At 40.7% G+C, this 14,236-nt stretch overlaps 1 protein-coding gene across 1 annotated transcript in view; it reads right to left on the bottom strand.

The window, feature by feature from the left end:
* Window positions 1-14,236, bottom strand: part of RFX6 (regulatory factor X6) — a 707,859-nt gene that overhangs the window by 272,459 nt on the left and 421,164 nt on the right. The gene's annotated exons all lie outside the window — the stretch shown is intronic.

Here is a 14,236-nt window from a genome sequence, read left to right as displayed (position 1 = left end):
TCTGAATCTCTTCTAGCTGAAGTGATTGCTAGCAGCAGGGCAGTCTTCCATGACATAAACTTTAAGTCAGCTGAGTATGCTGGCTCAAAAGGAGGTAGCATGAGATTTTCCAGAACAAAGTTGAGGTCCCAAGTAGGTGTTGGTGCTCTCCTGGGAGGCCTAATGTTTTTGGCCCCTCTGAGAAGCTGCCTTAGGAGTGGATGAGAAAATAAGGTAGGATCCGTGCTGTAGTGAGCAGAAATAGCTGAGGCGTGGATTTTAATAGATGAAAAAGAAAGCCCTTTGTGTAACATCTCAGTTAAATATTGCAGAATCTGAGATATGTCAGGCTGAAGGGTATTTTGGCCTTTAGCTTGGTTCCAGGCGCAAAACCTTTTCCATTTGTCTGAGTAGGCTTTCCTGGTGCTGGGCCTCCTGGCCTCCAGAATAACATCCATAACAGCTTGTGAGAGAGGAGCTGGCTGGTTGTTTAGGTGATTTGCCATGCAGCCAGGTTTAAGGTTTTGAGCTGGCTGTGTAGAATCTGATTGTCTTGCTGTGTGAGCAGGTGGGTAATTTGTGGTAGAATCCATGGCGGGCCCTGGGCCATATTCCTTAATAGTGGGTACCAGTGCTGGCGTGGCCAGTCTGGTGCAATGAGTATCATTCGGGGTCTCTCCATCCTGATTTTCAGTAGCACCTTTGTGAGAAGGGGTACTGGAGGAAAGGCATATACTGTTAGCATTTTCCAACTGAATGAGAGAGCGTCCACTTTCCAAGCTTGATGGTGAAAAGTCCTTGTGCAAAATTTTGTTAGCTGATAGTTTTGAGGGCTGGCAAACAGGTCTATGTCTGGGAGCCCCCATTTTTGAGTTATCATTGCGAATACTTGTGGATCCAGTTTCCACTCATGGGGATCCATGATGTTTCTGCTTAAATTTTTGAAACGTTAATTGCATTTAATTAATTAATTAATTAATGTAATTAGAAGGTGGTTCTTATAGACTTGCTTCTGAGCATATTCTTTTTTCCTGGCAGGAATTGAGCTCGTAATTGAACTTGGTAAGCCAGTGCTGTGTTCTACAAGGTCATTGCTTGCCTGCATAGAGGGTAGGAGTGTGTACCCCCTTGTTTGTTTATGTACCACATTACTGTGGTGTTGTCTGTCCTTACGATAAGCTGTCCTGGATGTAAGAGGTCCTTGAAGGCTGTCAGAGCATTTTGTACAGCTAACATTTCTTTTTGATTGATGTGCAGATTCCTTTGATCTGCAGTCCATATGCCTTGAACGCACCGTCCTGCCATGTGTGCCCCCCAGGCATAGTCTGATGCATCTGTTGTCATAGTTTGCCTGGCTGGGGGTAGGGTGAAAGGCTGACCCTTGTTGAGGTGACATGCCTGTGACCACCATAGAAACTCCTGTTGAAGGCAGGGAATGAGAGGTATCATTGTTTCCAAGCTGTGGCTGTGTTGAGTTCATATGCTTTTTAGGTACCATTGTAATTTCCTCATATGCAGTTTTGCAAATGGTATTAGTAGTATGCAAGATGCCATGAAGCCCAAGGCCTGCAGAATTTTTCTTGCAGGGAGTTGGGTCTTTGTTGCCATTGTTCTGAAGTATTGAGTTAATTGTAGTTGTTTGTCTGGCGTCAGATAAGCCATCTGGGCCGTTGTATTCAAGCTGGCACCCAGGAATGTCATATTTTGTGAGGGCACTAGTTTTTATTTCTTTTCATTTACTGTGTACCCTAGGCAACTTAGAAGATGTTTTACAAAAGCCAGGTGTTGTAAGAGAATGTCCTTGCTTTCTGCTTGGATGAGACAATCGTCCAGGTATGGGTATATTTGAATTCCTCTTTGTCTGCAGTAAGCAATTACTGGTACCAGGCATTTTGTGAAGACCCTAGACGCAGTAGATAAGCCAAAGGGCAGTGCAGAGAATTGGTAATGGGTTGAACCTGCAATGAAACGAAGGTATCTTCTGCAATTTTGTCTGATAGGGACATGCAGGTATGCCTCCTTGAGGTCCAACGTTACTAGCCAAGCTTTCTTGCCCAACATGGGAAGAAGCTGCTGTAGTGTTAGCATCTTGAATTTGGGTACTTGCAAGAAGGTGTTTAAAATTGAAAGGTCCAGAATAGGTCTCCAAGCATTGTCCTTTCTGGGGACTAGAAAGAGCCTTGAGTAAAATCCTTGGCCTTGCTCCTGTGTAGGTACCAGCTGAATGGCTCTCATGTCCATGAGAGCTGTAATTTGTTTTTGTGCCTCTGCCCATTGATTTTGTGGCAGGTTTGGCATTCCTTTTATCCTTGGCAAGGTGTGGAAATGGAATCTGTATCCGTGTGAGATAATGTCTAGGACCCATTTGTCTTTTGTGACGATGCGCCAGTTGTCTGCAAAAGTGCTAATTTTCCTCCCAAGGGAGCTGCCAAGAGAGTTTTGCTTGGCAGTTTGAGGTTTAAGTCATTGTGTTTGCCTCCTAGTAGTTTGGGACCTGTCTTCTCCTCCCTTCTGTGTTGCAGTGCCCCATTGGCGCACTTTGTAAGGGATTTTTGCTTGTCCTCTGCCCCTTGGGTGCCTGTATTTACCCCTCTGTGGTCTGTCAGAAGCTGGAAAGGACCAATTTTTTGTTGGCCAATTTCTGCTGAAGCTTGGGGGCTGTACCTGTAAGAAATCTTTGACCATCTGCATAGATTTTGCCTTATCCTCCATTTTCTTTAAAACATCCTCTGCTTTAACCCCAAATAAGACATCCTGCTGTAAGGGTGCACCCAGTAACTTTGCTTTAACATGATCAGGCAGAGATTGTTCCTTTAACCAAGCATGCCTACGTATAACAGATCCAGTAACAGCTGCTCTAGAGGAAGCTTCCAAGGCATCAAAACCACATTGCATTTCCTTGAATTCAGACTGTTGAGGGTGCGTGCCCATCTTTTGTTTTATTTGAGACATTAGGTATTGCTGGTATTTAAGCATGTGGAATTGACAATTTAGTGCTCTCATAGTTAGAGTAGCTGAGGTGTAAACCTTCTTCCCCCACCTATCTAGTGCTCTGGAGTCCCTTTCTGAGGGTACAGGATTTTTAGCCATAGAAGCCTTAGCCCCTTTGGGACCCTGGGAGATTGTCTCTGGATCAGCAACAGGGCTTTTGTAAATGAATTTGTGTGAGTCAGGCACTCTATAGTATCTATCTGGTTTAGCTGGAGTAGGAGGCAGAGAATCTGGATTTAGACTAGATTCTAGGAAAACATCATCCACAATGTCCAAAACTGGGGGGATAGCAAGTGATCTGTGCTGGGGGAGTAAAAGAAACTCTCGGAGCCTTTTCTTTGAGTCAGAGTAGTCCTGGCCTTCCCAGTGGAAATGTTCACTCATGGTATGTAAGGTTTCCCCAAAGGAATAATCTTCAGGGGGAGAAGCTGAGGGAATGGAGTCTTCAGCATCATAATCTTCATAAGGAGGAAAGGAGTAATCCTGTTCCTCAGAGGAGCCTGAGGAAACAGACACTTGATCAGAGGAGGCATAATCCTCCTCTTGTCTAGGCCTTTTGTCAGGGGGGGGGGTGGGAACCCCTGATCAAAGAAATCAAATCTTCAGCCATTTTAAGCATCTGTTTCTTAGGCATAGGGCCTTGTCCTGGAGACTGAAGTGTAGGCTTTTTTGGTTTTAGAGGAGTCTTAAGCTTAGCATAAGATTTTATGGTGAGAGCAGTCGGTCTGAAGACACCTTCAGAAACCGAAGGTGTTTCTACAGCACCGGATTCCCCTACTGCAATGTCGTCGGTAGGGCCTAAAGAAAATGGCTGCGTCGGCCTAGAACTCTCTGCTGGGGGATCTGATGCGGTCTTGGGATCCAATTCAGCGGTAGCCAGGGGCTGCGTAGGCGCCTCACTGAAAACCGGAGAACCGGCGACCGGTCCAGCCGAGGCCTCGGAGTCTGGCTTGGATCTAGGCTGCCTGTCTTTATCTTTGCATTTTTTATGCACGCCGGTACTCGGTTGATCCAGCGGCATATTGTAATTAAATTTTCTACCAAAATAGTGTCGTGCGAAATCAAAGCGTCACTTTATAGTTCGCTTATTGAACCTAGCACAAAACCGATAACCAGTGACGTTGTGGTCTGGGCCTAGGCAAGGTATACAAAAAGAATGAAAGTCCTTATGAGGTATTTGCTTCCCACAAGAAATGCAGTTAACTTTTTTAACATCAGACTGAGGAAAGAAAAGGTTCCCCAATGGGGTATTTAGCTTTGAAGACTTCGGACTGAAACTCGAATCGAAAATCTCAGGTGCCGGCCAACCGGCACTTGCGAACTGCTTCTGCTTCGGGCACTGCGCGGCAAGAAAGACTGAAGAAAATGGCGTTGGATGCCTCTGATATACCACTGGCGCTCTGACGTCAGGGAAGAAGCGACAGCAACCGACGCCAGACCAAGACTTTGGAATTCGGGCCGGCTGCGGGACCGCCTGATGGCAGGATAACCCAAGTGTGATGACTGCAGCAGGGTAACACGATGAACATCAATTGTTCTTAATGGGGAGGTTGTGTAAATTCTTGTGAACATTCAAGAGGCCTCTGAAAGTGGGAATGTAGGGTGTTTCTACCACAAAATATTTATAAAGACCGTGATCTATAATATTACACATTAAAAACTATACAAATCAGCATGGACACCTCTAATGATCCTATTCAATTGTTCATTTGTCAAACTACTGTATGTATCAGAGTCATTTAACATAGTAATCATTTTTCCTTGATACATTTCTCTGTCTAAAACCACTACAGCTCCGCCTTTCCGTGGGTCTAATAACAATGTCCAATTTATTCTGTAGGTTTGTTAGAGCTTTATATTCAAGTTTGCTCAGGTTATAAATCCTGTGCCCCTTTTTGTTGGTTTGCATTAAGTTCAAAAAATCTTTTCACATACCTTCTCAAATGCTTCTAATAAAGGATGTACTGCATGTGTCCTTTTTGTTGGTTTGCATTAAGTTCAAAAAATCTTTTCACATACCTTCTCAAATGCTTCTAATAAAGGATGTACTGCATGTGTGAAGGCTGTTGGCTTTTTAAACTCAAAAGCTTTTGCTTGACTATCATTTCCATACAGCAAATTAAGGGTAACATTCCTGCTAAACAATTTAACATCTAACACTAAATCCACAAAATCAGTACATACAGAAGGTATAAATGAAAGACCTTTACGTAACAATGACTCCTCAGCCTCATTCAGCACGTTCCAAAATATTTAAAATCAGTCCTGATTCATCAGTTGCCAGGCCCTTTTTGGTTGTGTTACTGGCTCTGTCTTGTCCTCAGAGGTTTTCCTCCTTTTCCATTGGAATGACGTTGGCTCTCTTATTTGCAGTGGAAACTTGGAAAAAAACAAGGGTTCAACTGTTTTTGTATCTTTCACTTTTCTCCTTACATCATTTTCTATCATTGGAATCGACAAGCCATCTGTAAATTCATTAGTAAGTCTTACTTTCTCATTCCTTCTCCTAGTCTGTGCAGTAGCCGATTGGGTGAAGGGCGTGGGTGGATCCCATTTACTTGTCCTGATTGGTTCCTTAGGTCAGGAGAATACTTGTCCTTTTTGAAAGTCCACATAGTCCCGTTCTAATTTCTTTTTCTTCTGTAAAAGCAATTTATGCTCAAACACAGAAAAATCTGTGTTTAATTCACTAAGGAACACATTATATCTCTCCAAAGAAATAGCTGCAGTCACTTGCTGTTGTAAGCTCATAGCCTTGGGTTACAAGCTCATTCTCGGTCTTCATAAAATGCTCAGTCAGCGGCTTCATGTAACGTTTTTATTAAAGCTTTTCTTCAGCTACGACTGCATGTCACCTCAAGTGATATTATTTCTCTTTTATTCTGATACCCCCGAAGTATAATGTTGTATCACATTATTAAACTAGATCTGCTAACAGACAGTGAACATTTTGCAGTGAGTGCACAATATGGCTACCAAACAATTGCAAGCATTTGACATCTGCCACTCCTCCTGATATTTATTGTAATCACCTTCATGTTTGCTCTTATTTAAAGAAAAGGCAAGTATTTCAGTTTCACAAAAATCAAGTACTTACCCTTTCTCCTTTCTTCTCTGGCAACAGAACAGGTAGGCGGCATTTCCAAAATACTGTAGTCAAATTTCTCTTGTGGTTCAGTGCAAAAAATATGACATTTTTAATCCTTATTAAAAATCTGCATATTAATTTGTTAGCAGATGCACAAATTCTGTATCAGTTATTTAAATGATTTCCTACTCACAGACATAGCAGTCAATGCTGCTTTCAGTCTTCACTACTGTTTAAGTTACTGTTCAAATCTGTAGTTATTTGCTATACAGAGTTTAAGGGCACTGGATTGTTCTCTGCATAGTTGATCTGGCAAAAATTTTACACAGGATGCCCTTTCGGGTGAGAGAGTGGTGATTGGAGTGGATTTCAATGGGCATGTTGGTGACAGGAACAGAGTGGATGAGGAGGTGATGTGTAGATATGGTGTTCAGGAGAGGAGTGCAGAAGGTCAGAAGGTAGTGGATTTTGTAAAAAGGATGGACACGGCTGTGTTGAATACATATTTTAAGAACAGGGAGGAGCATATGGTACAAGAGTGGAGGAAAATGCACAGATGTGGATTATATCCTATATAGGAAGGCCAGTCTGAAGGAGATTGGAGACTGCAAATTGGTGACAGGGGAAAATGTAGTTAGGCAGCATAGGACGGTGGTCTGTAGGATGATGTTGGCAATCAAGAAGAAGAGGAAGAGAGTGAGGGCAGTGTCAGGGATCAAACAGTGGAAGTTGAAAAAGGATTACTGTGGAGTTCAGGGAAGAGTTAAGACAAGCACTGGGTGGCAGTGAAGAGTTACCAGATAGCTGGGCAGCAACAACAGAGGTGGTAAGGGAGACAGCTAGAAAGATGCTTGATGTAACATCTGGACAGAGGAAGAAGGATAAGGAGACCTGGTGGTGGAATGAGGAAGTACAGGAGAGAATACAGAGGAAGAGGTTAGTGAAGAAGTGGGATTGTCAGAGAAATGAAGAAAGTAGACAGGAGTACAGGGCGATGAGGAGTATGGTGAAAACAGAGGTGGTGAAGACTAAGGATAAGGCATATGGCAAGTTGTATGAAAGGCTGGACACTAAGGAGGGAGTAAAGGACCTGTACCAATTGGCTAGACAGAGGGGCCGAGCTGGGAAAGATGTGAAGCAAATTAAAGTGATAAAAGATAATGAGGGAAACATATGCACAAGTGAGAAGAGTGTCTTGAACAGATGGAAAGAGTACATTGAGAGGTTGATGAATGAAAAAAAATGAGAAACAGAGAAGGTTGGAAGATGTGTAGATAGTGAATCAGGAAGTGCAATGGATTAGCAAGGAGGAAGTAAAGACAGCTATGAAGAGGATAAAGAATTGAAAGGCTATTGGTCCAGATGTTGAAGCATGCAGGTGTTTAGGAGAGATGGCAGTGAGGTTTTTAACCAGATTGTTTATCAAAATCTTGGAAGGTGACAGGATGCCCGGGGAGTGGAGAAGTCTATTGGTACTGATTTTTAAGAATAAGGGTGATGTGCAGAACTATATTAACTACAGAGGGTTAAAATTGATTAGCCACAGCATGAAGTTATGTGAAAGAGTAGTGAAAGCTAGGTTCAGAAGGGAGGTGATGCTTAGTTAGCAGCAGTATGGTTTCATGCCAGCAAAGAGTACTACAGATGTGATGATTGCTCTGAGGGTGCTGATGGAGAAGTATAGAGAAGGTCATAAGGAGTTGCATTTTGTCTTTGTGGACTTAGAGAAAGCATATGACGGGGTGCCTAGTGAAGAGTTGTGATACTGTATGAGGAAGTCGGGAGTGGCAGAGACGTATGTAAGAGTGGTACTGGATATCTACAAGGGCAGTGTGACAGTGGTGAGGTCTACAGTAGGTGTGAAGAATCCGTTCAAGGTGGAAGTGGGATTACATCAAGGATCAACTTTGAATCCTTTATTTGCAATGGTGATGGACAGGTTGACAGATGAGATCAGACAGGAGTCCCCATGAACTATGATGTTTGTGGATGACATTGTGATTTGTAGTGAGAGTAGGGGACAGGTTGAGAGACCCTGGAGAACTGGAGATATGACAGGATAGACAGGAGAGGAATGAAGGTTAGCTGGACTAAGACAGAATATATGTGTGTGAATGAGAGGGAGGACAGAGGAATAGTGAGGATTCAAGGAATAGAGTTGGTGAAGGTGGATGAGATTAAATACTTGGGATCAACAGTTGAGAGCAATTGTGAGTGTGCAAGAGAGGTGAAGAAGAGAGTGCAGGCAGGGTGGAATGGGTGGAGAAGAGTGTCAGGAGTGATTTGTGACATATGGGCACCAGTAAGAGTGAAAGGGCAGGACTACAAGATGACAGTGAGACCAGCTATGCTATATGGGTTGGAGACGGTGGCACTGAAGAAAAGACAGCAGTCAGAGCTGGAGGTTGCAGAGTTAAAGATGCTAAGATTTGCAATGGGTGTGATGAGGATGGACAGGGTTAGAAATGAGGGTCAGCTCAGGTTGGACGGTTTGGAGACAAAGCCAGAGGCAAGATTGCATTAGTTTGGACATGTGCTGAGGAGGGATGCTGGGTATATTGTGAGAAGGATGCTAAAGATGGAGCTGCCAGGTAATAGGAAAAGAGCAAGGCCTAAGATAAGGTTTATGGATGTGATGAGAGAGGACATGTTGGTGTGACAAAGCAAGATGCAGAGGACAGGAAGAAATGGAAACAGATGATCCGCTGTGGCAATCCTAACTGGAGCAGCCAAAAGAAAAAGAAGAATAAGAAGACTTTAAGGGCACTAAAACGAGTTAAAACACAATGTTTTTGTAATGTTGGGAATTGGTTGCTGTTTCACACAAGTTACTTCTACAGACTGGCACTCAAGCGTTTTGAATTTGCATTACCAACAGACAAAAGTCAAACTTCTAGAACCAAATATCTCTATGCTTTTAATAACTCCTTAACTGAATATAGCATCCTGTGGCAGCACTATTACCCTATTGCTGTTATGTATAGGGGCTATGACACAAACATGATTTGTGTAGCCCATGGAGCCTCATTGGACTGACATGCTATTCCATAAAACAAACAAATTTAATAAAAATGCATAGTTTGATAAACATGTACAACATTGAAAAAAATCATATTAAGAAAGTGAGTGTGGTACACCCCCCCCCCAAAAAAAAAAATCATCTAGAGCTGATCAGTTATTTTTCTATTAAGAAAGTTTTGGTGAAATTGTTTGCTAATCAATCATTACTTGACTGACTATACCATATCAAGGGACGTATCCCGCAGCATACACTATGTGGAAGATTTTGGACTTGTATTTGAAGGAGTTTGAACATGAGATATTCAGCTACTTGTTTTTTAATAAATCTTGACTCTTGCATGATGTAGTCAGCAAATTAGATATTTATTAAAGTATGCTCTATTCAGTCATTATATACCTATATTTCAGATAGGGACTTATGTTCATCTTACAACTTGTTATTGTAGTGAATTATTTGGCTATATTAATTATGATATTTCATTCATTACTTAGCAAAATTATGAAGTGATGACCTTGTTTTATGTTAGCTGATAACTGCTATTAAGTTCCATTGAATTTATAATGTAGATTATGGTTAATTAGTTGTGATGTGATTCTCAGATTCCTTTGTTTGGTACAAATTTCTATATCTTCATTCACAAAATACAAAAGTATTTCCTTTAGCTAAATCAACATTACAATCAAACATGAGAAAGACTATAATTACACCAGTAAAATAATACTGCTGTATCAGAAATTTACATAATTTTACTATATATCATTCTATCTTATTTTACTTATAATCTCTAACTGGGTAGTAGATTGGCCCATTTGGACACTTTACAGCCATTACTTGGGTATATCCATGGTGGTGCAGCGGTAGCATAGTTGCCTCACAGCAAGAGGTTCTCCCATTCGATTCTTGGCTAAAGTGCAGGGAGTGCCTTCTGTGTGGAGTCTGCATGTCCTCCCTGCGGTTGGGTGGGCGTTCGAAAGACGTGCGTAAATGGGCGTGCCTTCATTAAAGGTTGAACATCGAGCTTGTACCTCGGCGTTCATGAAAATCTACTTTCAATCATTAGCAGACCAGAGTTCCGCTGTGGCAACCCCTAACTGGGAAAAGCTAAAATACAAACAAACAGCCATTACTTGGGTGTAGAGCAAGATATGTGCATGTTACACAAATTACAGGTATCTTGAGTATTCATTGTGAAAGTACACATTAGTGAATGTTACACAAGTAGTTGTGAAAGCTTCCTCAACATCTAATAGTTCATCTATTTTTTTTTTAACTATAGACTTGCATGCCAGCACTTTGGCTAGGATTCATAAAGGATACTGCCAGTGGTAAGCCCTTTTTACCACTGGTGGTAGCCATAGCCAGTTCTTAGACAGCCCTATCACACTGCTTATCTCAAAGAGATCCAACACTACAGTGGGTTGTCTCTCTGGCCTAACACAAATAGTAAGGAGACATTCTGGGGGTGGGTCATATGATAGTTAACTCTACGCTGTACATTGGCTCATAGTGAGCTCATAAGTGGACATGTAGATGTCATGCCCTTTTCCTGACTTCTCTGTCATACTGAGTCCCCTAATGGACATTTACCTCTCATAAGCTTGTTCTGTGTTCTCTGTCATGGTAAGATCCACCATATGGATATGCATCTATAACGGCTTTGTGATTTTGTCTCTGTCATGGTATGCGCCCAAGTGGACATTTAGCTGTCATGCCCTTATGCTATGTTAACTTATCCACATTTACTGTTTCCTCTATTCCATCCACTGTGGGTGCTCAATGCACTGCAGAGGTACATTACTAGACATGATGTCTTCCTTCACTATGCCTGTAATACATTTCAGTGTCTTACCCAGTGAATTACACTTCCTGAATTGCTCAAGAAAATGCTAATACTACAGCAATGTGCTGTTTTCTGAATAACTACCATATTGCATTGTGATGTTACATGAAATCAGTGCTAGCATGTCTGCCTGTGCCCATGCAATGCCTAATAGGACATATACACTTTATGTTCCTGCACTAAGCCTGTAGCCTATCAACACTCTGTACTAGTGATAGCATAGAGCCTGTAGACCTCAATGTGTGATGACTCTACACTAGTGATACATCCAGTAGCACATCATTACTCTCTTCTTTAATTTCTCCAAATCCTTTTGGTTTCTAACACCATGACTGGAATGGTCCCCATTCCTAAGTCAAAGTATGATTAAAGTTAATGAAATTAGTATTGTTTCAGTCTTTGATGTCAGCCAGAAGTACTCTTTTCAGCACCAGAAATGTGCCCAGTAATGACTCCTTCTGCAATTCATATAGGGTTACATGTATTGGTAACATATCTAAATACGACTGTAGATTCTTTTTTATAAGACCCATTGCTCCTACTACTATTGGAACTGTCTGGGTATCTTTCTTCCACATTGCTCTCTTTTCTTCCTGCAAATCCTGATATTTTATGTCTTTCTGTCTCTCTGTATGCAAGACACTTAAGTCACTAGATGTGGCAATTTCAATGATGAATGCTACTTTTTTCTTCTTTTCATAGACCACTACATCTGGTTTTCTAGCATCTATCTTTTGAATTGTTGGTAATGGGTGATCCCATGTGATGTAGACATCGTCATTTTCTGTGATGCTTTGTGGCTCATGTTTCCAGTGTTTTTCGGCCACTTCAATACCATAATGTTTGCACAATCCCCAGTGCAACAATCTTGCCACATTATTATGCCATTTAGTATACAGTCTTTCTGCCATTAATATGTCACAACCAACAACGAGGTGCGCAACTGTTTCCAGTTCTGTTTTCCAAGACCTACACTTGTCTGTTTCTCCCACATCTTCAATGGACTTTGTAAATCAACGTGTACGTAGCCCACAGTCTTGGGCTGCCAATATTAACCTTTCATCTGTTGGTTTGAATTTACCTCTCCTTAACCCTTCCTGCATTTGATCCTGATCATGTGATTCTTCCAGAAATTTTCTACACTTGCAACTATATTTCTACATTTTCCACATTTCCTGCCTTCCCATCTGATCCTTCACCGTATATTCTTTCTTTTGTTTTTTGGCACATTTAGCTGCTGCCTGATTTTTTATCTACTTGTGGTTTGATTTCCATTCCTGCTTGACACCGATATGCTTCTGCTAGACTAAGCAGGGAAGTTATCTTAGAGTTATTCTCCTCATGTTTCAAAAGTTTCACTACATCTGGGTCTTGTGAGGTCAGCAGATATATGTGCAGTCCTATGATTGCAGATCTATATATGTAATCAAATTCAAGGAGGCCCATACCTCCTTCAGAATGGGGAGTATATAACCTTGGTATACACTGATTTTTATAAATCATTTGTTTTCCTGTCTAATCTATCCAACACATTTTGGGGCTAGTTAATCACTCCAAAAATGTAAGGCCAGGAAGAGCAAATTGATTTATAGCTTGGATTTTGATCCTAGATGCCAACACTGTTTTCAGGATTAATTTAAGTCTTCTAAAGTATTCCTTACTAAGTTTTATTTGCATTTGTTCATGTTTTATTGTTGATCCTTCATTAATTCCCAAGTATTTATACACTCCCTCTTGCTCAAGTCCTTTTATATCACATTCCTGTCCCAAACTGATGTTTTCTTGGTGCTGCAGATTTCCTGCTTTAAAGGTTGCTTTTGCACATTTATTAAAACCAAATGACATTCTTATATCATCTGACATAGTTTTGACAACTTGCAGTTGTACTTTTAGTTCCATATCTGATGAGGTATACAGTTTTAAATCATCAACAAAGAGAAGATGAGAAGTCTTTAAACTTTGTTGTTTTCTAGGAGCCAAATTACAGCCATGGACTAAATTGTTAAGTAGACAGCTTAATGGGTTAAGAGCAAGACAGAATAGCAACAGTGACAGAGAGTCACCCTTGAATATACCCTTTGAATTTTTATCATTGGAATAATAATTTGTCCTTTATCATGGCTTAATTACAAAGTGGTCTGCCACTGTTTCATGGTCACTGTAATGACGTTAATCAGTGTAGGGGGTATCCTATACATTTTAAGCACACTTTTATTCATGAATGTGGGATACTAACAAATGCTTTTTTGTAGTCAATCCATGATATACTTGGATTCTTCCCCTTTTTACAGTTCTCCACTATGACTTTATTTAACAACAAATGAGCCTTTGTTCCATCTTACTTTCTTTTACTGCCTTTTTGATCTTTTTGCCATAATTGAGTTTTCTTCTAAATGGCTATAAACTCTGTTGTCATCAATTCCAGTGTATAGTTCATATGTCATTGGAAGGTAAGTTATTGGTCTATAATTTTTAGGATAACCTGTAGGTTCACTCCTAAGTAGGAGCATTGATTTTTCTGTTGTTAGCCAGGTTGGTGTCTGTTCAGGGTGCGCACATAAATAGTTCTTACTCATGGCTAAATCTTTATGCAAAGATGTTAATACTTTAAACCAGATGTCCTGTCCCAAACTGATGTTTTCTTGGTGCTGCCCTGGGGTTTTCCAATTAGAGGCTTTTCTTAACTTTGTTTCAAACACTCTGGTTGTTACTTTGTCCCATTTTATATCCTCTACCTTTAAACTTCTTATTTTTTCTTTTACATCTTCTATCCATTTATCATATTTTTTATGTCCCACAGGATCTTCATAAATACTTCTCCAAAATGTATCTATTTCTTCTTTCTTTGTGGTCTTTCAATTCCTTTTGCCTTGTTTCCCAATTCTCTGTAGAAACTTTTGGGATCATCAATAAATTGCTAATTTTGTACATTTCCTTTATATTTATCTATGTATCTTCTAAGCTTTTCTGCCTGTGTGGAGATTTTTAGGTTGTTATTTGTGACAGTGCATGACAGATCCTGACCAGTTCTAATACTGCACATTGCTTTTATCATGTCTATCTTTCTAAGTATTTTTATTGAGCTGTTCCCTCTTCTATATTCTTCTAACAGTGACACTTCTTGTCTTAACTGCTTAATAGTTTTCCCTGCTCAATACTTCCATGATGGTATTTGAGTTTTCTCCTTCCTTTCCCTCACAGCCCTGTGTTCTTGTAGTAGAACTTTATCAGTTACTAATTTAGCTGCACAATAACATATCCTGTCTACCTTCTGTTATATCGCATGGATCTCTTTGAACAGTCCTAATTACTGTAT

The sequence above is a fragment of the Protopterus annectens genome, chromosome 1.part1, assembly GCF_019279795.1.
Source record: "Protopterus annectens isolate FY-2018-M chromosome 1.part1, PAN1.0, whole genome shotgun sequence".
In the NCBI taxonomy this organism is placed as follows: Eukaryota; Metazoa; Chordata; order Ceratodontiformes; family Protopteridae; genus Protopterus; species Protopterus annectens.
The sequence above is the reverse complement of the archived record's forward strand: the minus strand, read 5'-3'. Positions and strand labels throughout refer to the sequence as shown.